The 21,461-nt window shown below is 42.7% G+C and overlaps 1 protein-coding gene across 1 annotated transcript in view; it reads left to right on the top strand.

Moving 5' to 3' along the window:
- Positions 1-758: 758 nt before the first annotated feature.
- Positions 759-21,461, top strand: part of arhgap35a (Rho GTPase activating protein 35a) — a 59,470-nt gene continuing 38,767 nt past the window's right edge. Inside the window, 1 exon segment of the mRNA XM_054611800.1 lies at positions 759-1,527. The gene's annotated coding sequence lies outside the window, so the exon portion shown is untranslated.

Below are 21,461 nucleotides of genomic sequence, written 5' to 3'. Positions count from 1 at the left end.
CAGGCTGTTATGTACACTGTTGGGTACTTTAATTTATAACTTTTATAAAAATTTTGAGATCCATGAGATGAAATGGCCGGAGCAATGATCTTTTTTACAAGGTGGACAAGTTGATAACATACTTGTCCACATACACCGGAAATGGCATTTTAATTCTTAAGTGCCACATAAAGGACGTTATTGTGATGTAAATGCTATGGCCGTTAAAAAATGTACTTTATGTTATATGTTTTGACATAAATAAAATAATACAAATTGAAGTATTAAAAATAACAATGTATTCTATTTTAAAATGAAATTAAATGCAGTACAAGTACAAAGTAACAGAATGGAATACTCATGTAGAAGTCCCTTAAAATTGTAGTTTTAGCAAAGTATCCTTCATACAGTTGATTTAAAAAAAAAAAAGGCATTATTACAGATATTTCTGTATGTTTATATTTGATTTATTTTTCCACTGATAATTACATAATTACATAAACAATAGTTGTTGACGTGAAACTACAAAAAATAAATACTAATAGAAAAAAAACAAAAAACTCGTATGAGATCCAGAGAGAAATTTTCTGGCTTTTTGGCCAATGTGATTTATTTATTTGATGTATCTGACGTGTTTTAAAAATATTTAAAAGTGAAAAGATCTAATGGTCACGTTTGATTTTTCTTCACAAAAAGGGTGCGTGTGTGTTGTAATTGTGTCCATGATCCGCTGGGCGAGACTCTCTCTCTCTCTCTCTCTCTCTCTCTCTCTCTCTCTCTCTCTCTGTTCTGTGAATAGGAGGAGGGATGCTGGATTCGGGAGAAGGTCCGCCATTATTGTGAAGCTGAAAAAAAAAAAAAAAAAATAGACTTATACACACCGTCACACATTTCGCCTGTAAGGGGCTTAAGATTAGAAAGGAGAATACAACGGGTTCGGACGGTCTGTTGTTCGCTAAAAGTGTCGCTTTAGTAAACGAAGGCAGGGCTTTAAATCGCGTTTCATACGGACTCTTTATTTTTGACACAACAAAGGAAATAATAATTGGTGAAAACAACGTGGTGGTTGAACCAAGGAGGAGAAAACACAACGAAACAGCGCTTTTACAACGCCTCCCCCGTTTTTCTCCTCATTTCCAACTGCGGTGAAAAAGACTGGAGTTCGAGCAGCATTTCTTTTTTTTTTTTTTTTCCTGACGAGAATTTAGTTTTTTTTTTTTTCTTCTTCTTCTCCTCCTCACTAAAGACAGGGAGATATAAGCATCTCGGTTTTTTTTTTTTGTTGAAAACTTCAGTCTGATGAAAACGAACACTTAAATGCGGGGAAGCGATGGACAGATAGCTTGTTTTATTTAAATTTATTAAAAAAAAAAAAAAAAAAAGAAAGGAAAAAAAAAAAAGGCGGAGAATAATCGATGTGAGCGCTGGTAGGAAGTGTTTTAATCTGCTTTTTAAAGTCTTTCACCCGGCTGGGAGTCGCAGAGGAGCGCAGAGAGAGAAAGAAAGAAAGAAAGAAAGAAAGTGGACACGAGAGGGAGGAATGCTATGGTATGTAGACTACACTGCTCTTCCTTTGCATCAAATAATACATGTGAATTGACAATTTAAAAACAATGGTGAAAATACATTTTAAGGCGTTTACCTCCTCCTCTACATTGTAGCATTCGAAGTGCTGCGAATAACAAGAAACTGGGAGTCAACCCCAGTCCCCCCCCCACCCTGAGGCTGGAGACATTTGATGCCCTTAGTAGTAATAATGATTATTCTAATGGCGATGCACGCGTGCATACAAGTGAAACCTGCTCTAATGTAGGTTACATTTGCTCTGTGCGTGCTTTTAAATGGGAAGTTCACGGAGGAGAAAGAGGGAGGGGGGGGTGGGGGGGTCATAAAAATGGATCTTGTCCAAACATTATAATTGTTTGTGCAACAACACCTGGAATGCATTGGTCTTGTCAGGCCTGGAGAAACTCCCCTGTATGCCTTGAATATAAGGAGTATTAGGGGTACAATAAGGATTTTCAATTGGTAGAGAGGGAAATGGGGTGATTTTTTTTTTTTTTTTTTTTAATTGGCTGTCAAACAACTGTTTGATGCTGCATGTTTTGTGTATTTATCAATGTTCTGATCAAATGCTGGTTTAGACTGAGGTTTGGGGAAGTTGTAAGTCGTTTATGGTTGCTGTCTGGGCTTTTATTTTGTCATGCTTAACAATTAAGTAGCCACAAACCATGGCCCTCATCCGTTTTGGATCATAATATACGCTCTTACACATTAGACATGTTGTAGTGATTATACTGTCTTTTGTTAAATGCCCCACTAACTTTACAAACACCAAAGCTGCATGTAGAATGCTTCCTGGTGACACAGTTAGATAATGTGCGTACGCCCTGCCGGGAGGTAACTATGCTCTGCTCCTGTTGAACTGTACCTGTCACACAAATGACTCAAATCCTCTGAAACAGGATATACAGTGTATGTGTAGCCATTTCTACCAAATATCTGTATCTCAGGTGTGGATATTTAACTTGACTGTCTAAATGCTGCTTGTCCACTCCTTCAATTTCTAAGAAGAGGTACAGACAGACTGATTTAAGGTGATCTAATGATAACAATTAACACTACCATTAATCTACTTTTTGTGCCAGAACTTGTCATCGGTGTGTCACGGCTTAATATATCTGCCACTGCAAAGTGGTCATTGCCCTACCAGCCACTCCCTTTTTCTCAGAGTCCTTCCACTGGACTTCAGTACTTTCATTTCAAAGTGGTCTTTCTACCTGCCTCTGGAATATTGATTTAAGATTGACTGTGGAAGACTTCAGAGAAAGAGATAAGTGGGGGAATGTCTGTGTAGTTTTGTGATATGGCCTCAACACGGGCTGTGGCCTGTACTGCTGTGTCATTGCTAGATAGAAGGGACATTTTCAAAACAGGAACTTTGTCATCTTATAAAGGATTTATGATGGGGAATTGACGTACTTACCAAGCAAATAAGTTGACTCATGTCCCTGCATTCGCCTGCTGTTCTTTGACTGAGTGCTTTTTGATCTTTGATCTTAATCTACCTCATTGGGATGACCATGCCATGGAGGAAGTAAACACAAGTACACACACACCCACACACACACACACACACACACACTTTCCTTGGCAAGCGCAGTCCCTTCGCTCACAGGTAAATGCATTAGCAGCTGTCAGCACTTCTGTTCTCTGCTTGATTGGGCCCTTTGCAGTGCAGTCACACCTCTCCAGGAAGCCTCTTCGTCCCCTAATAGCCGTGCCATTTGCCCAGGCGGCAGTCTAGCTACCAGCATACCCACTCACCCCTGTCTGTCTGCCTGCCTCTGGGCTGCGGATCGTGTCGTGAGTCCCTGGGCTAGAACATGTTCCTGGGATTAGAGGAGGGCAGGCTTTGTTCGTCAGGATGTAGGCCAGAGATGTGGATGCATCCTTTGATGAGGGCACTGGAAGTAAGATTCTGTCCCGTACTATGTGGACAGATACACATAGAGGGGAAAAAAGGGAAAACAGAAACAGTGGAGGGAAATCTAATCCTTTTATGTCAAGTTTATTCTAATAGTCCTCACCAGACTTCTCAACACAGGAATCAAATGATAAAAAAAAGCAGTGGGAGAGTATTTGAGCACTTAAATGTGAAACATGTTCTAAATCGGTAAACCCAGCTGTGAGTTATTATGATAAGGAACGATGGGCTTCTGGCTTGTAATATCACTCCATTTGAAAAATGAACCATACAATATTATTTCCAAGTCAATCCAGGCTTTTTTTTTTTTCTTTTTTTTTTCACAAAACACTGTGCCGCTGAATGAAACGCTGGCCTCTCGCTCTTTTTGCCGATTTCACAGCTAGCATACTTGTCAACGCAGAGTGACTCCGTACGCCCGGGATGGAAAATGTCCCTGCTCATCTGAAAATGTCCCGTTTACTAAATCTCGTCTTTCTCTTCTATCACAGCTGAGGTTTGCTTGTGCCTCAGTGTAAGCCTGTGTTTGATGTAGAAAAGAGCTAATTATAGCGGGCAGCTTTGGAGTTCGGTGGACCAGATTACAGTCACTCTCCTCTCAATGGCCGCCTTGTTCTAGTGGCCGATTATTAGGCAGGGAGAAGTGCATTCTGGGATGATTGTATCTGAATTTCCATTAGAAAGTGTGCCTGCCTCAGTTGAACTGAGGTTCTCTTCTCTCCCCACTGGTTCAGCTCCCATGCTCATTACAGATTTGCAGATGGGGACAGCTTGATATAAAGGCCTCTGTAGTGTGCCCCTATTCATTTTTAGAGCCACTTTGACTCCGTATCCTGAATGGCCGAATTATGTATGAGGGAACTGACCCTCAATCAGCAATGGTGGTTGCGCCTTATTTTTATTTCATGGAACAAAATGATAAGATATCACTAGTATTCCCATGCATAGGCCCTTTTTTTTTTATAACGAATGGTTCACCCATGAAGTTTGAAGTAATTGTTATTGAAATCAATCAGTAATAAAGATTGCATTTCCACTCAATCCCAAGCCCACTGTATTATGCTATTGCTTTTCCAATACAAATGCATTATTAATGTCTAATGCTAGTGGGAAGTAAGGGCTTTAGATATGATTAATGGTTCAAATGGTGGCCATAGTGCCATGTTGGGATAGTTTTAACTAGCCTTCATGTTTCTTCGTGGGGGGAAAAAAAGACTCTGTTTGGAATCACGGTGGCCATGGAGATGAAGGACCAGGATGTAAGCCACAGAGGAATGGTGACCTCTGGACGTGAGCAGCCCCGCTTTGCTATTCCAGATACAATTACACAACAGAGGGGCAAGGCTAATGGGCTATGGTAATTTGGAAGAGCTGTAGAGGGGGGACATGAGGGGACAAACTAGGAACAGGGAGAGAGTGACACAACAAAGCAGGTAGTCAGACGGAGGAGGAAAAAAAAAAAAAAAGCTACAGAAATGAGAGAGTAAAAGCAAAGCGCGAGCTGCCAGTTTCTGCTTCAGGCTGTGTTCCTGGTATGTGCCCTTTCAGCTTTCTGCTCAGGGATCAACCAATCAATGACAGCCATAAGTAACCCTGCTGTTTGGCAATTGGCCACAGCTGAATTCCATGACTCAGCATGTCTGTAGATAAGATGTTATGATTGAGTCACTGCCAATGAAATGAGTTCAATAGGTTGGACCGCTGCTGCTATAATCACTTGAAGTGTGTACCACCTTAAGTTCTCCAGGTTTTATGGGTTGTGTAGGGGACTAGTCTGAAAAAAGGGGACTTGTCATACATGAATACATATTCCATTCCTTTATCGTGTTAAGGGTATAATAGCCTCTGATTGTTTTCGAGTGAGTCAGTGTTTACGCTGAATGCACTTTGGATTTTGAAAGGCTGTAGACAGTGGAAACCTCTCACCCTCAGGAACAAAGAGAGATGGCCCCTGGAATCCACCTACACAAGTATTAAAGGATCACTTTGAGCATGTTTGTAGTCTGTGGATCCAAATATGCACACTCACTCATTTCCCACGCTAACCCAACACTTATTTTTCATTTCTGTCTTAACCTGTCGTGCTGACCTTCCCTCCATGTCACTCGCAAGGCTCCAGGCTTCATTGCCTAAATTGGTCTGGAGTCGGAAGGAGGAGTTCCTGTGTGTCATTGTTGGACCTTTTTTCTTTGGAGATTCTCCCATCTCCTTTGTTGCACTGTTGGGGTTTCCTCTGGGCGTGGGCGGGGGTTCAGGAGAAGTAGATAGGGTGGAGGAGACGAGGAGAGCGTCATCTCAAAGGTGAGGGGAAGATTAAGAGTGATAGCCAAATAAGAAAATTAGATTAATGCAACAACCAGGAGGAGAACAATTGCCATTGCCAATGAAATCACTTCCTGAATGCAGATGACAGTTTGCCATGTAGCTGCTCTCTCGCTTTGCTTTCTATTCTCAGAATGTTTATACCGTCTACACATGCTGAATGATGGCAGGTGCTGCAGGTGGCACACCTTCTGTTCAATAGCTGCAGGAGTCGTTGCGAGTATTCTCACACAACTTGTTGGTTCAGTAGGAAGCTCAGCAGTCAAGCATCCTTCCCATCCTTTTTCAAATGTAGAGAGAGGTGGAGTGCTGGATTTATTATATCAGTTATGGTGGTACTTTTCTCTATGATTACCTACTGTGGAACTTTCAAAAATGACACCTTGTGCATTCATTTTATTTAGTGCTGGAGTTGTACGCATCCTTGGGTATCATCAGTCAGATTCATTTCATCCGGAAAGGCTCCTGAGACTACTGAGGTTGGGGTGTTATCTACGAAAGACACGTAAGCTGCTCCTTTTCAGGTGTAATATTAAGTGAGGGAGAGAAAAAAAAAACATGCATCCCCACCTCAGCTCCTCTCCTCTAACTGTGCTGTAAACATTGTAATTGAAAGCAATAGGTAGTGTGACTAACTACAGCTCTTTCCTTTTTTTTCCATTTCATTTTTACACAATAGCCATAATGCAAATAGGTGTCTCGTAAATATTGCGTAGAAATTATGAGCATCTGGTTGTTTACAAACTGCAAACTGTGTGCAGTGGTGTGGAGTGAGGTTGTGGTGACACTTGTATAAAGTCCCTCTACTGTGAGTTGTAACTCCTTCTTTGGGTTTAGATTTGAGCCACGTCAAAATATATAACTGCTTAAGATCATGTATGTTAATGCTCATGGCTAATGCGTATTGACAAGGCAGGTAACATGATGATTAGTTTGTGTGTTATCCCGCCATGTTTTTATATCTTTCGTGATGTCTCTTAGTGCACATGCTGTTTCTGTCCAGCGTTCTGACAACTTTATCGGAAGTGTCTTTGTACACCTGCAGCATGCAGGCAGAGAAGAGAGAGGTGGAGAGCGGGAGGCAGAGAGGTGTTCTTCCAACATATCCTAATTAAAGTTGGCAGGTTTAATCACAGATTGATGAAGAAGAGAGAGGGACAGAAGTAGAGATGGAGAGGGGAAATCTGCATGTAGACCCAAACAACCAGAAGCCTTTGAGAGTACCTTTCCATTGCTGTTTATTTCTGTTCCCATGGCTCCCTCCATCGCTCAAATGTTTCTGTCCTTGAGCACAGAGCAATGTTATTGTCAGCTGTGGTTGAGGACACAGGAAGGGCACCACCTTGTCACTAGATGTTTGTCTCAGATGCCACTTCAGGGGGGATCTGGCCACCAATGTGGTGGCCTGTGGCATCTCCCTAGTGGATGTGTGCTGACACTGTCTCTCTCCAACACAAAAGAACACATAAACCCCTTGTTTTTGGACAAGGGGCATTATTTTACAATGTTGTGATTAGGCATTCTGAACTTGGAGCTTGCCCCAGGCCTTTTAACATTTCCAAATCATTATGTGGAGGTTATCGTTTAGTATTCATGGTTGAGGCAACTCTGCTTCGACGGTTTGATAATTTGCATTGGAAGTGGTTAACTTGTTTAGCACCGCAGTCTGAATCAAAGTACGTTCACTACACTGCACGCACAGTGTGACTAACAGTGGCTGACCCCTCCTCACCCTCATAACATAACTGTCAGAGTGGTTCTGGCTGTTAGGCAGCTGTGTGACAGTGGACATCATATTCTCTTTAAGGTGAGAAGATAAGGTGGCTGTACAGCCATTTGTTATCACAGGCAGCGAGCCCCCGACACCTCCACATCCCTTATCTGGCCTTGTCCCAGTTTCTGGCCCAAGCTAGGCCTGATGAGTAAGCACTGCTCAGCCTGCGGAGGGCTTGGCCTGCCGCTATCGATTGCAGCGCCGTTGCCTGTCATCTAGCCACCACTTAGCTAATGATGTCCATACTATTGTCTCACAGCTGGGAAAACGGCCATAAAACAGAGAGTGGCGTCAGAGGGAAAGATGGATTTTACCGATAGAGGAGGCACACCCAAAGCAGCCTGAGCCAAATGGTACTGCGTTCTGCTATCTTACGATGGTAGCAATGTCATTCTCTGTCCCAACTCCCTCTCCTGTTTCTCTTTCTCGTTGGCTGTCTTTATTGTGGTGCTGGTTGGTCCATCTGCATGGAATAAAGACGGGCCGTGATTGCCGCAAGTCTGCCAGTCTCTGTGTTGGCCCTGTTGTGACCTTGTTGCTCTGATTTGTTCCTGTTGTTGGGCAAACAGCACATTTGTTTGTGCTAAATAAATAATCTTAGCGATGACTCACCTTGAATGCTTACATCTAGAGGCAATGAGAAAAAGGCTGCTATGAATACCAGAAAGATATATATATATATATATATATATATATATATATATATATATATCCAGTGTGCCATTTTAGTGGTTTGTAAATGGATTTAACTCTGAGTTGGGTTTTCATGGGGGTGACATGGGTCATTCCTCTTCTCAGTGCCGTAATTTCCCAGGATGCAGTTGGGGCCCCAAGGTCCATAGCTCTTATGTCAGAGTTCATTTCCTGTTGCAGTGCTCCAGCAGCTCCTGAGGATCCACCATTTTGTAACATTCCCGATGAGGGCTGGAGAAATGTGTCTCAATTCGCCACCCATTACTCATAAGCGTGGCCTTTTTAACTCTACAAATCTCTCATCTCAGTTAAAGAGTTGAAAACTCATCATGTTGCATTCAGACCAACACTGAATAAACAGTAAGCACAGCCAAGGTCACACTATGCCTAAAGTACTAGAGGTGGTATTGTGCAACTTATTTAAGTTACTATTCATGAGTCAGAAGCATGAGACCGGTTAATGTTTTAGAATGAAGACAGAATCGCAATAGATTTTGCTGAAGTTTCTAATAATACTTTGAACACATCATCTTAGGTTGCAAAATCCCCATAAACCGCAAACCTGAGTCTGCACGAGTCCTGCATCTTCCTTTGCTGCTATGCTGACTTCCATGAATGTCCAAAGTCGTGAAGATAAAAGTAAGGGAAACATGGGGGGGAGAATGTAAACATTTCTAGGAGTTGTTTTTGGTTTGAGGGTTGTTCAGGGAGAGCGCAGACTCACCACACCATGGCTCGCATTAGTCACAGTCATCGGAGAGAAGAGAATGCAGACCTTTTTGCCCAATGAGGGAAAAGGTCGTTGGGATTGCAGTTTGTCAGGTTTGGACGAGCTGGGCCTGTTGTAGCTTTAAACCATGTGACTGCCAGAAAGAACATGAGAACATGAGTGAACCTCACACGGACTAATCTTTGGTGAAACATGAGTATGACAACATTGGCAGACCACTACCATTGTCATCATTCTAGATGAGTTATAGGATGTTCATTTTGATATCAGTTACATTGTCAATGCAGTCTTCGATCTCCACAGAGACCTTATCTCCACTGTGATGTCAGAGTTTGGAACACTCTGGTGGGCGTAGTGAGGAGCAAAGAGGGGGAAGCAGCATTTTCCTCTTTACATTTGAATTAACATTTGAATTCTGCTATTTGTACAGGTAGATGTGATTTTTAGAAAGGAAATGTCTAATTTACCTTCTTATGTAATTGCAAAAAGGATTCACATTCATTGAGGGGGTACTCCAGCTATTTAAGTTATTTGTTTCCATAAATATAAGGGACATATAGAGACAGATTTAAAAAAGAAAACGCTCACAATTTGTGCAGCAGAGGCACTGACTGATTGTGCTAAGTATAGGCCAAGCTCCAAAAACACTGGATCCTACGTCTCCCATAATGCAACTCAGTAGTGTCCAAGCTCCACCAGAGCCAACAACTGTTTTTACAGGCTGTGTAGTACTACCCATGACAAGTAAACTGACTTTTACAAGTAATGTTGGAGTGCCATGATTCATGATTACACTTAATGAATTAGTTTAAACTTTAATATTTCATAAAAGTTTGCATTCTAGTATTGGAACTTAAAATGTAATGCTCATGTAGTATTCATCCTGCATGATTTTGGTAAATGCTGATTAAGAATTTATTTTGTTCTCAATTGTTGATCATATCTGACCGGTCAATGTGAAGAAATATCTTTGAACAATTAAGAGAGATGTTAAATAAGCTCAGAGACATCATCATATTGTGGTTGGAATTTGTCCTTGCCTTTGGCTCCATTTCTCACATCAAATTTAAGATGCATTATGCAAAAGGCATTTATTAGAGAACGGATGTGCTTTCACAATAGTAATACTACAAATCCCAGCCTGGATCACAAAATGGGTTTATCAAAAATGAAGCTTTGCCCATCTGTGAACATTTGAACTCAGGCTAGTAGCATTCCTTGTTTTGTAGTCTACTGTCAAATTAAGAAACCGTTAGTCCAATCAAGGTGGTTATTATGTCACTGCTTCCTCCAAGAATACCCATATGAAGCTTTAAAAACACGGCTACTGCTATTAATAAGATAAGATAAGATAAGATAATCCTTTATTAGTCCCGCAGCGGGGGAATTTGCAGCACTATCATCATAGGGATGTTGATCCTTCCATTATTTCAACCACCTGCAGTGTTTAGTATATTGTATAAGTACGTATGCATGTGTCCGAGAGCTGAAGAGTCAGAAAGAAGTGACACTGAATAGCAACACTTCACAAAAAAATAGGAAGAGAAGCATTGTAAGATATAAATGTCGTAGCCATCAGCTTAGTTATTGCCATAAACATGTCAGATCATTTGAGTCAACCGAACAAGTGCTTGAGACTAGTTTACCCTGCCCTTTAACCACAACTCACGGTATTACACAAAAGGCCACTTAAAGTCAGACCTTAAGCAAACTGTATTTCAACACACATATTTTACAGAGACTACCAACCGCAATATTTCAGTTTTTGCTTCACAGCCATGTAAACATCCTATCTCTGTCCCTTGTCCCTCAGTGTTTGGCTAAAGTGGATCAGATTCAAGGAAATTGTGCAACTCTGCTGGTATTCTGCTTTGAGACCACAGAGCAGGGCTTACATCTTAGGCCTTGCCTTTTCCTCCCTTTTCCTCCCTCGCTCCCTCCAGAGGTCAGAGTTGACAGGAGACATGGGTGGATGTGATGTCAGTCCTCTTCTTAGGGCCTCTGGGGATCCTCTGTTTTTTTTGTGCGGTTGGGCAGCAGCAGCTCCAAAGGGGAAGACGGGAAGCAGTGATGGCAGAGAGAGAGAGAGGAAAGGAACAGCTTTCTGTTGTTCTACTTTTGTTTGTTTTTCTCACATGCCGGCGCTGAAGAGGGAGACACAGGATGAAGACGGTTAGGGCATGTATGACCACGAAAAGCTCAGTCATGTGATGTGAAGTGTATGTGCATGTGACATGCATATCTATAAGCTACTGGAACCATTCGGTGAGCCACAAGGCCGACAGCTTTTGAGTTGAAATCGGGATTCAGCAGTATTTTATATTTTTTACACCTCCAGAATCCCCTTGTTTTCGCTACCTAGTTGTCAAGAATAAAATAGGTGGAGATTTGCGCTGCTGTGGGCGTCAGCCAGGAAAGGTTGTTTCAGCGCACGCTGTGTAGTTGACTTGTTCAGAGGCTCTATAATGTTCACCATCATGTGCGAAACACGGTGCCGAGTGCTCTTTGAGCGCGTTGGGCGGTGCTCTCGGGGCTCCCTGATGATGTAGCCTGGTAAACAGCTCCTACTGCTTGCACAGCTGGGGCACACTAGACGGGCCTCTGCAGTGCATGGAGAAAGGGAGATTGAGAAAGGGATTGGGAGGAGGCAGACAGACAGACAGACAGACGGGGAGGGAGGGAATGAGGGGAAGGGGAGAGTGGCTGGACCGACACAACAGAGGAATGCTGCGAGGGCCTTCAGGGCAGGATACAAACTGCAAAAAAGCACAAGCGAGCAGCAGAGGAAACAAGAGCAGAAAACTGATTATAAATGACAAATCCCCAGCTCTTGCAACCGCGCGGTGTTCGCCGTATCCTGAGGGCGGCAAAATGCAACAGTAATGTCTCCGACTCAATCCAACCTCCTGTATGTATTTAGCGCGCATGTGAGTGCGACTACGTTCGAGTATGTCCCCCTCCCTGAATTCAACAGATAGACAGGACATTTTGCCCCGCCCCTCCCCTCCTGTGTCCTTCCTTCATCCTCTGCCCTGTGCCCGCTGCCCAGTGCTGATTGGCTGGGGGGGGAAGAGAAAGCGAGGGATGAGGTTTTTTGTCGTCTAATCTGCCAGCAGATCACCACTGATGGGCCTCTGTAGAATGGCTTTAGTAAATTACTGTTCCAGGGAAGGGCAAATCCCTTCTATCAGATAGCAGCTCTCGCTTCATCTCTCCCTCCTTTCCAAGTCCTGCACTCTTTCTCTTCACTACATCAGTCAGGCTTTGACTTTATCTCTTCATCACTACCTTGCGCTCCTCTTCTCCTCTCTGTAGCTGTTGGCCTCTTCTTCTCTCTCTCTGCTTTTTTCCTTTTGTTCTTTCTTTCAGTCTTTCTTTTTTCTTTTTTTGTTTGTTATGTAAATACCTCATGTTGTGCACATATTTGTGTGTCTGCAGTAGATTTTCTCAGCCCAGGGGCCTCGTACCCGGAGTGACTGAGACGAGTTGGTGTCAGAAAGAGACAGTCTGTTGTTTTTGCTCTAAAGCCACTCGTACGTCATAAGCACATTACAGTCTGTGTGTAAACAGTTTCCTCAAACCTCTGTTTTTTTTTTTTGCCATTTAACAAGATGGACCAGTTTTGAGGGCGGCCATCTTGACTGTCTGAAAGCACACAGGAGATAATACTGTACATCCTGCCTCAGTAGATTTGAAGATAGGGTTTGTGGATTAGAGGGAATTAATATTTGCACGTAGTTTGATTCTTGCATTCCTGTGTCACAAAAGATATAACTTAACCGAGGACGAAATAAAAAAGATTACGGAGTGAGATACCTGTAGAAACTGAAAAAGAAGGGAGTGTCTTTGTCTTCCTGTGAGCCTGAGGTGGAGAATGCTGACTGGAGCCAAACTCCCAGTGACCTCCTGTGTTTTGTTACAGTTCACTCCAACTTCTCCTCAATCACATCACCCGCAACGATCATCCAGCTCCATAATTAACAGTTGGTGTTTCGGAAGAGGTTGAGCGGCCACACACACACACACACACACACACACACACACACACACACACACACACACACACACACACACACACACACACTCTATATTTTAAAGTGTGTTTTATTGTTGCGTCGAGGTGTCTCACCAAACAAGCTCTCCAGTAACCCAACCCAGAAGACATATCTGTTTGGAGAATGTTGTTGCCGTTGGAAGCGTTTTCGCAATGAGCCTGTCAACATGCAGAGCAGTAATCCAGTTCTGAGTAGTATGCTGGTTTTGATCGTGTTCGAGATAAGACATTTACAAGGAACGTGAAAAACCTTGTTGTTCATGTTCTTGTAAGCCGATTATAACATGATCCAGGTTTCTGAACGTCTGAGGCATGATTAAAAAAAAAAGAAGATTTTTAGAGGTTTAGAATTAACCCACTTTGGTTCCTGCCTGTCTTGATACTGCTGCTGCATTCACCAGTCTTCTGGATCACCAGATAAATGGAAGATGAGGGCAGCAGCACATTTTACCGTTCAAATGATAGATTACAGGCTTTATTTCAGAGTGTGTCTCATTATTAGGGCGGTAACTTAACAATTATTTCAACCATCAGTTAATGTGCCGATTATCTATTTGTTTAGAAAATGTCCAGAAATAGTGAAAATGCAGATTGTAATTTTCCAAAACCCAAATTGATATATTTATATTTGTTCTTTTGTCCAAACAGTTGCTCAATTATATTCATTTTATCATATAGAGGACTAAAGAAAGCAGCAAATTTGAGAAGCTGCAAACGGCAAACTATTGTGTTTTTGCTTAAAAATGTATTAATTATTTTTGCCTTACTGACCAATGGTACTGCAGCTAGCATATCCGGGTTTCTCAACGCCGCGATGAGGGTTTCATCCAGGTTTCTGAATAGATGGTGGTAAATGCGCAACACATAACCCCGGATCCTTCCAGAACCTGATCATAACTGGAATGCTAGCGTGCTAATGTAAACCCACTCAATACTATGGAGGGATATTCACTCCACTTTGGATTTCACATCTGTAATTCAAGATTTTTTTTAACCTGGACCAGACTGGTGTTGATGCTGCTGCCTGGTTGGTGCTGCATTGTTACCCTCTCTGATAATGAGCAGACTGTTGCGCCCAACTCTGGCTGCTATACCAAAACCGATTACATTGCCAGGAGCACTCGTGTTTGGTGAGCCCCACCCTTCTTTATCGACTCTCTCTGAAGCATCATGCCTGCCCCTCTGCCTCCCCACTGCCCGCCACACATGCTCTCTCCCTCCCTCCCTCCCTCCCTCCCTCCCTCCCCTCCCTCTCTCCACAGCCCACACTGCTATCACCGCGGCTGCTAGCTATCCAGCTCACGCCGATGTCGGAGCCTCTAATCTCTCTAGCATAAAGGCCATGCAAAGGGAATTTATGTTAGCCTGCCACGGGAAGAAAAGGAGAAGCAGAGAATCGTTTGAGCAGGTTGACAGATAAGGCTCTTGTGCTTTCTGTGTGGTGCTTTTTAAGCCATGTTAAGCTGCTTAATTAGACATAATCTACAGACCCCAGACTGAGGCGGAACTAATGAAGTTAAAAGACTCAAATCCCATCCTACCATCACACTCTCCTCTACTCCACACCATCACTCGCACCTCCCGGTCTCATCATTACCGTCTCCTCTCTGCTGCCTACCATCACGCTCTCTTTCTCCTCCCAGCACACGCTGCCCTCTCTTCCTCCTTTCCATCCCACCCTTTCCTTTTGAACACCTTTAATGTCTTGCATCACTCCCAGACGTTCTGTCCTGCCTTCATTAGAAGCTTCAAACACGTTATGTATCGTCAGAACAAGTGAAACCCCAGAAACTGACGTTATTATACCGATTGATATTCGATGCATGAGCATAAAAAAAAAAAACGTTTTACAAATTGTGTTGAACTGTACCAATAGTTCTCTCTGCTTATGGTCCCGGTGCTAATGAGCTTTTAGGGGCAAATTGTCTGAGCAGAGGAAAGCCTTCAGAAATCCTGAATTCATGTTTATACTCATTAAGAAATGTGACATGTTTTAAAGGATGGTAAATAGTAAATGCAGATATCACTGTGATATCTGCACACAATACCACTGGTAACCAAATACTATATACTGAAGACCATTAAGGAAACGCCTCTTGTCTTGTCAATAATTGGTATCCAGTGTGACCTTGACAGAGAAGTAAAGCTACAGTTCTATGATAAAGTTCCTCAAGACCAAGCAAGCAAACAAATAAATACAAAAACAAAAATAACGAGGTCTTTCTGAGGCTCGGCACTAATGGCTGCTGTGATCAGAATTCAAATGTATGAAGCCAGACCGAGAACGGGGGGGGAAGGCGGGGAGCGGTAAGTGTTACAACAAGTTACTTGGCAGAGTCTGCCGTACTTTTACCACATTTCCATCCCTGCAGCAGTTCTGCTTCCACAGTCTTCCCTGACCTTGTTCTTAAGCCTTCCTTCTTCCTCTTCCAGTTAGAAGAGAATGTGTTTCTCATGTCGGTAACACACTTCTCGTCCCTTATCCCTACACGGAGCAAATCTGTGCCCTGGCCATGCATATGAATATTTCATCTCATAGCTGGATGAGTTATTCCAACTTTTAGCCAGCGTACAATACTCTTTATTCATGCACCAGCTCTCGATGTGGCCTCCCTGTTGTTGCTGTGGCATGTTTACATATCTTCCCCCCCATCTCTGCATCTTGCAGGACTGGCTTCTTTGTTTGTTTGTGTTTTTGAGTTTTCCCTGAAGATGAACAGCAGTTATTTTCCTTCGCGGAGGAGCTGGCTGCCACGCTAGCTTGTAAACGCTCGCCCTCTGTCCAGGAGGAGATTGCAGCTGACCATTGTTGGGTTTCATCATCATCATGAATGCACTGGCTCACTGGGCATAGCCTGTCAGAGAGTTTTCTTCACCCCATTATCTCTCTGCCTCTCCATCATGCCCTCCTTTAGCCCTCCTTGCTACCTTGTCGTTACCCGAAGTGGTTGCGGCCTTTTGTACTGTCAAACTCATTCTCTTCACTATTTCAGTGAGGCGGTTGTAAACACAGACTGAACCTTGGGAATTTAAAATTACCTTTAGCGCCTATCAGCTACAAAAACTAGGTCAATTGTCCTGTGCATATTTATTCTCTTTAACCTTTCTAAAAGTCCACCTTTCCTGTCTTCCCCCGCTGGCTCTCCTCCTTCATGTGACAAACCTCTCCCCTCCATTGCTGCCCCGTATCATGGTGGTGTTGAGTGGATGTGAGGGCTGCTGCATTCTGGTCTTGCTTGATTAGCCAGTGTGTGATGCTGTGGGCAGCTTTGTTTTGTTGCTGAATGGGCCGTTCCACTGAGAGCGCAGGAGACGGCGACGACGAGGAGCAGTAGAGGAAGGAGGGGATGGAGAGGAGATTGGGTGGAGTGGAAAAGGAAAAGCAGCAGGAGGAGGCTGAAGAAAAAGATAAAAGCAAACGGGGAAGGATATAAAAGGAGAGGTGGGGAGTAGAGAAATGAGAACGGAGAAAAGGCTGGAGCAGAAGGGGGAAGCAGAAATGTGGAGAGGACAGTGGTGCATAGGCAAAAAGAAATGACCTGTCCTCCTTTTGAGAGGGAAGATAACTGAGTGTTTAGAAATGCTGAGGTGGACAGAAGCCATATCTTCCACCAACACAGCACCTGCTGGTCTGCCTGCCCCCTCCCATTCATTGACCGACTTTCTATTGTGGGTACTAGTGGGCTTATGTGTCTTTCTGCCTGTGGAAGTGTGCCTGTGTGTGTATCTGTGCATACACATTATTATGCATACTGCTAGTATACCATTTTTTTGTTTCAGCCCATAAGATAGCAGCCCAGATTTTTCATCTTGAAACATGTTAATACTCAGACAAGACAAATCCCTGGATCCCTGCACTGCACCACCTTAATACATGCATGCATTAATAGCTTTTTCTTGTAAAATATGGAAGGATGTCTGTGCAGTAGTTTCTCTTTCAGTGTCTGCACATACATACAGTATCAGAACTGCTCACTGGATACGGCCTTTTCTATAAATCTCTGGGACAGGAGCACAGTTCTTTTTAGAAGTCAAATTGTAATCTCTGAAAGTCACAATGCAGGTCCACTTGGTAATGGGCGTGGTTGCGGAAGAAGCAGAATAACATACAGTAAAAATGTTCTTACCAATTTTCTATTGTGATTTTTTTTCCTATGAATTAAATATCCGAATCCTATTTGTGGTCTACCTCATATTAGACTACACGTAATGCTACTGTCAACAGCTCTGCACAGCAGCTGCTTCATAGTTAGCTTCACAGATGGGCAAGCGGCTTCCTATTAAGGTGAATGGTTAAAAAAAATCATTATAATGATAATTAAAAATATTAGATGTGTGGTTCTTTTCCTAAAAGGTTTAAAATGCAGATCCCAACACCTCACTTTACTAGCTGTCCGTTATTTAAACTCAACAGCCGTCATTGTCCAAGTAACCTGCTACGTATCTTAATTGATGGGACATATTTACTTATAATTTCTGTCCAAAAAGACTTGCTACTCTGTTGGTCTTTTGTGTAAAGCAAAACAAAGATTGCCCCCCATTTTTTAACAGTGGTGTTTCTTCCTTGATAAAACTGTGGCCAAGAGTATGCTGTACATTTTATTGTTTTGTTAACTAGCACAATTAACAATAATTGGGCACAGTTAGGGAATTTGCTGGTGACAGGTGTCTTTGCAGTTGCTGAAATAGCTGGCTTAACATTGGACTTGCTTGTCATAAGACAATGTTAAACAAGTGCTAATTAAAATCGCAGCTCTTGCTACATGAAAACCCCACTCTTTCAGTTTGTCATTTCAATATAGAATCAATTAATCATTTGGCCCCAGCGTATCGTCTCTAAAGGTCACTGTAGGAAAGGTGACGGGCTTCAGTTCAGCTCATACAGATGCTTGTATCCATAAGCTCAGAGTGCTCTTCAGCATCCAGACAAATCCTCAGCGGCTCTCCTCACCTAGCTCATCCCATGCTCTGTCTGCTGCCCTTTCGATGACCAGACTCCATGTTTATTCCGGTGGAGGTCGATGGAGGATGATGAGAGAGCTCGTATATTTTGAGGTTTTTTTTATCGTTTGAGTATGAAAAAGAATATATATTTTTTATGCTTTTCAGGCCTTTCTTTAATATATATTTTTTATGCTTTTCAGGCCTTTCTTTAAGAGATGTTTTAGTGAGTGTGTGTGTGTGTGTGTGTGTGTAATTCTGAATGCCTGTGCCAGCGTGTGTGTTGTGTGTTTTCTGGAAGCAGACTGCGTTGTAGACGGAATAAAGTGAAGCCCACTGTGAGTGTTGACAGCTTTGGCTTGTTGGCGCTGATAGGGTGGATAAATGCTGAGTACTGTGGGCTAGAACGGGGAAGGCAAATCTGCCGTGTTTTCTTGTACCGGATGTGTCTGAATTCTGCAAATCTCTCTTGATAAATTCAAGGTTTTGCACTAAAATGAAAATATGACAATGATAAGCCCCCTTGAGCTCCTTCTTTGCCGTCTCCGAGGCCTCACTTCCTCTCTCATTGCCTTTCATTTTCTATTCCTATTCCTATAAGTGATTCCTCTTTTTCTTTTTCTTTTCCGTGTCCTTGAAACCCTCTTGCTTCCTCTATTGGTATCTCTATAAGTTTCCACTCCTGTCTTTTTTTTTTCAAATGGTCTATTTAAGAAGACGTGTGGAAGAACACGCCCAAGCACACATTCATTCACATACAAGACTGAAATAAAGAAGCCCCTTATCTCTCCTACCAGAGACACTTGGTTCATGTGCTCCCATGCAGATGAATAATATATGTGGCTACAAGCGCGTACACACACACACACACAAGTAATTGGTTGTGGTGGTGGTGGTGATGCTGACATGGGCCATTGTATGCAGTGTTTTTTGTGACACAACTTGCATGTGTGTGTGCGTGCGTGTGTGTGTGTGTATGTATGTGACACTCTGCTGACTGCTGTCACTGTGGAGGGATGTAGAGTCTCGAAGGGCATGGTGATGAATGGGAGTGTTGTCACCAGTCAGGTCCAGCTGCCTTTATGCTGTCTTTATGTTACATGTTCTCCTATTATACCACAAGCTGTGTGTGTGTGTGTGTGCGTGTGTGTGTGTGTGTGTGTGTGTGTGTGTGTGTGTGTGTGTGTGTGTGTGTGTGTGTGTGTGTGTGTGTGTGTGTGTGTGTGTGTGTGTGTGTGTGTGTGTGTGTGTGTGTGTGTGTGTGTGTGTGTGTGTGTGTGCGTGCGCGCTGAGAGCGTGGGTGGGTTTTGTGTTAATGTAGCTTGAATGAAACAATTCTTGTGTGTGTTTGTGTGACCGAGGTGTTAACGCGTAGGACTTCTGATTGATGTTTATAAGCCACGTGTCCTCATCTTTGTCTGCAACATGACACGCACCTGTGTGGCTGTCGTACCAGACACGCATCCTCTGCATCAGATAAATTAGCTTAATTTGCAAGGATAAGTATGAGAGCGTGTGTCTTTGGCTTGCAGTTGTTAAGAGAGGCTGAGTCCTGTGCCAGCATGTAGATATGTCAGTGTGTGAGAAGTGGGCTCCGAGAAAACGCTGTCAAAGCAGAAGCTGAATAATTTGCCTACAGACACATTCATAGTACGGTGACGTGTGCGCATATATTTGCCTTCCAGTAGACTTGGCTGTATGGTTTATAGATAGTCTGTAATATCAGAAAACCAGCACCTGAGTGTGGAGGTCTTTTTTCTTTTTTTCTTCTTCTTCTGTTCTTCACATATATTTGATATTTGGTCCCGCTGGGATCTCTTTTAGTAGTCAAGGAAAGTATGCATACTACACACCACATTACACACACTCATATGTGGAGAGTCGTAGAGAATGTGTGCCTGTCTCTTTGCTTTATGAAGATGAATCAGGCTGTGATTTATGTCCAGTGGGTGTGGAGGAAGGTAGTTCTGGGATTTGAAAAAAATGAATGTAGAGCCTTTGAAAGTAATGTGGCCCTATTTTGACCAAACAGGTGTGACTGTTTGATAACTCTACGCTTATATTGTACCCAGTTTTACACATTCACTCTAGCATTTAAGTCATTTTTTACTTTTGGTATACTCTCAAAAAGAAGCTTGGGGAATACTATATACTCTAATGCAATATGTCTAGGCTAGATTTGCTATATAAGTTTAAAATAAACTCTATTCATGTACTGTCCAAATATGTTTTAATGTGGAATCCAAAAACTGCAAATAATAACTACTTGAACAGTTGGACACATAAACCATGGATAACCAACGGACACTTCGAGGGACAAACAAAGAAAAAAATAAATTGGTTGTTGGTTAAATTTGACCGATGATGCAATCTTTGCTTTATTGGCCACAGTTTGCACAGTCAAATCCGGGATGGCATAAATAAATACAGTTGTTTGTAAAACCACCGACAACATTTTATATGGAAGCTTAGCCATATGTGGACAACTCTAAAGGAAACAGTGTCCTGGCAATGTGCTCTGTTCAGAGCCCATGAGAGTATAGCATGACGGTGCATTAATGGTTGGGGTTTATGATCTGGGAAGCATCACTCTTGTTATCGCGCTGGGTATGTTTTTAATGATGCTGTATAGAGTTTAAACTCTTTATCAATGTAGATTCATGCCCTATAGAGGTATTCTTGCAGATTGTTTTGTCAGCCATTTTCTGCAAAGCATTCACTTTGTCTTTCTTGGACGAGATGTAAGTGAGCCGCGTAGAGCTTTAAAATGTTGTTTGAAACCAACAATGCAGAGCCTCCAAGGTGTGGAGGAGTTAACTTTTCTTTTCTGACTTTCAGCTCTTTTCTAGCTTATGATGGTATAGAAAGTCATCTGTGCATACGCCTACCGTCCAATCTCCCTCTGGAAATCACGTGGGCTTTAATTTCGTCTCTTTATTATATCATTTGTTTTTCACTACAGCTTTACCTCGTTGATGTTGCAGAGCAAAGATACTGAAATGCAACTGTCGCAACAACAGAGCTGACTTGTAGTCGTTGCACTGCATACCTACAACACCGAATCCCAAGATTGTGTGTGCTGCTCACTGTGCACCTGCTTCTTCAGCATGCTGTTAATGTCCTTGGATTTGAATAGACCAGTGTCCTTGTAGCAGGCGGAGGAAAGCTCGACACATGATTTGCATGTTTTACATGGTAGCCGGCATGAATGCCCGCACCTAACTGACACATTACTTGTTAATTTCCAAGGATGATACTCTGGTGAGAGAAAGAAGTCACACTAAACTAACTCATTTAGCAGCACGGGTGAAATTACAGCAAGGCTTTATGTTATTGTTGCACACGCAAACAAACGCACCCTCTCACCTTCCTGCACTTCTTCAGGGATCTAAATGGGAATCTGACTGGAGGTAAACATGTCATTGTGTTGAGCAGCCCAGCAAACAGACACCCTGACAGGCCAGTTAATGGGGAGATGAAG

The sequence above is a fragment of the Anoplopoma fimbria genome, chromosome 1, assembly GCF_027596085.1.
Source record: "Anoplopoma fimbria isolate UVic2021 breed Golden Eagle Sablefish chromosome 1, Afim_UVic_2022, whole genome shotgun sequence".
Classification (NCBI taxonomy): Eukaryota; Metazoa; Chordata; class Actinopteri; order Perciformes; family Anoplopomatidae; genus Anoplopoma; species Anoplopoma fimbria.
The sequence above is the reverse complement of the archived record's forward strand: the minus strand, read 5'-3'. Positions and strand labels throughout refer to the sequence as shown.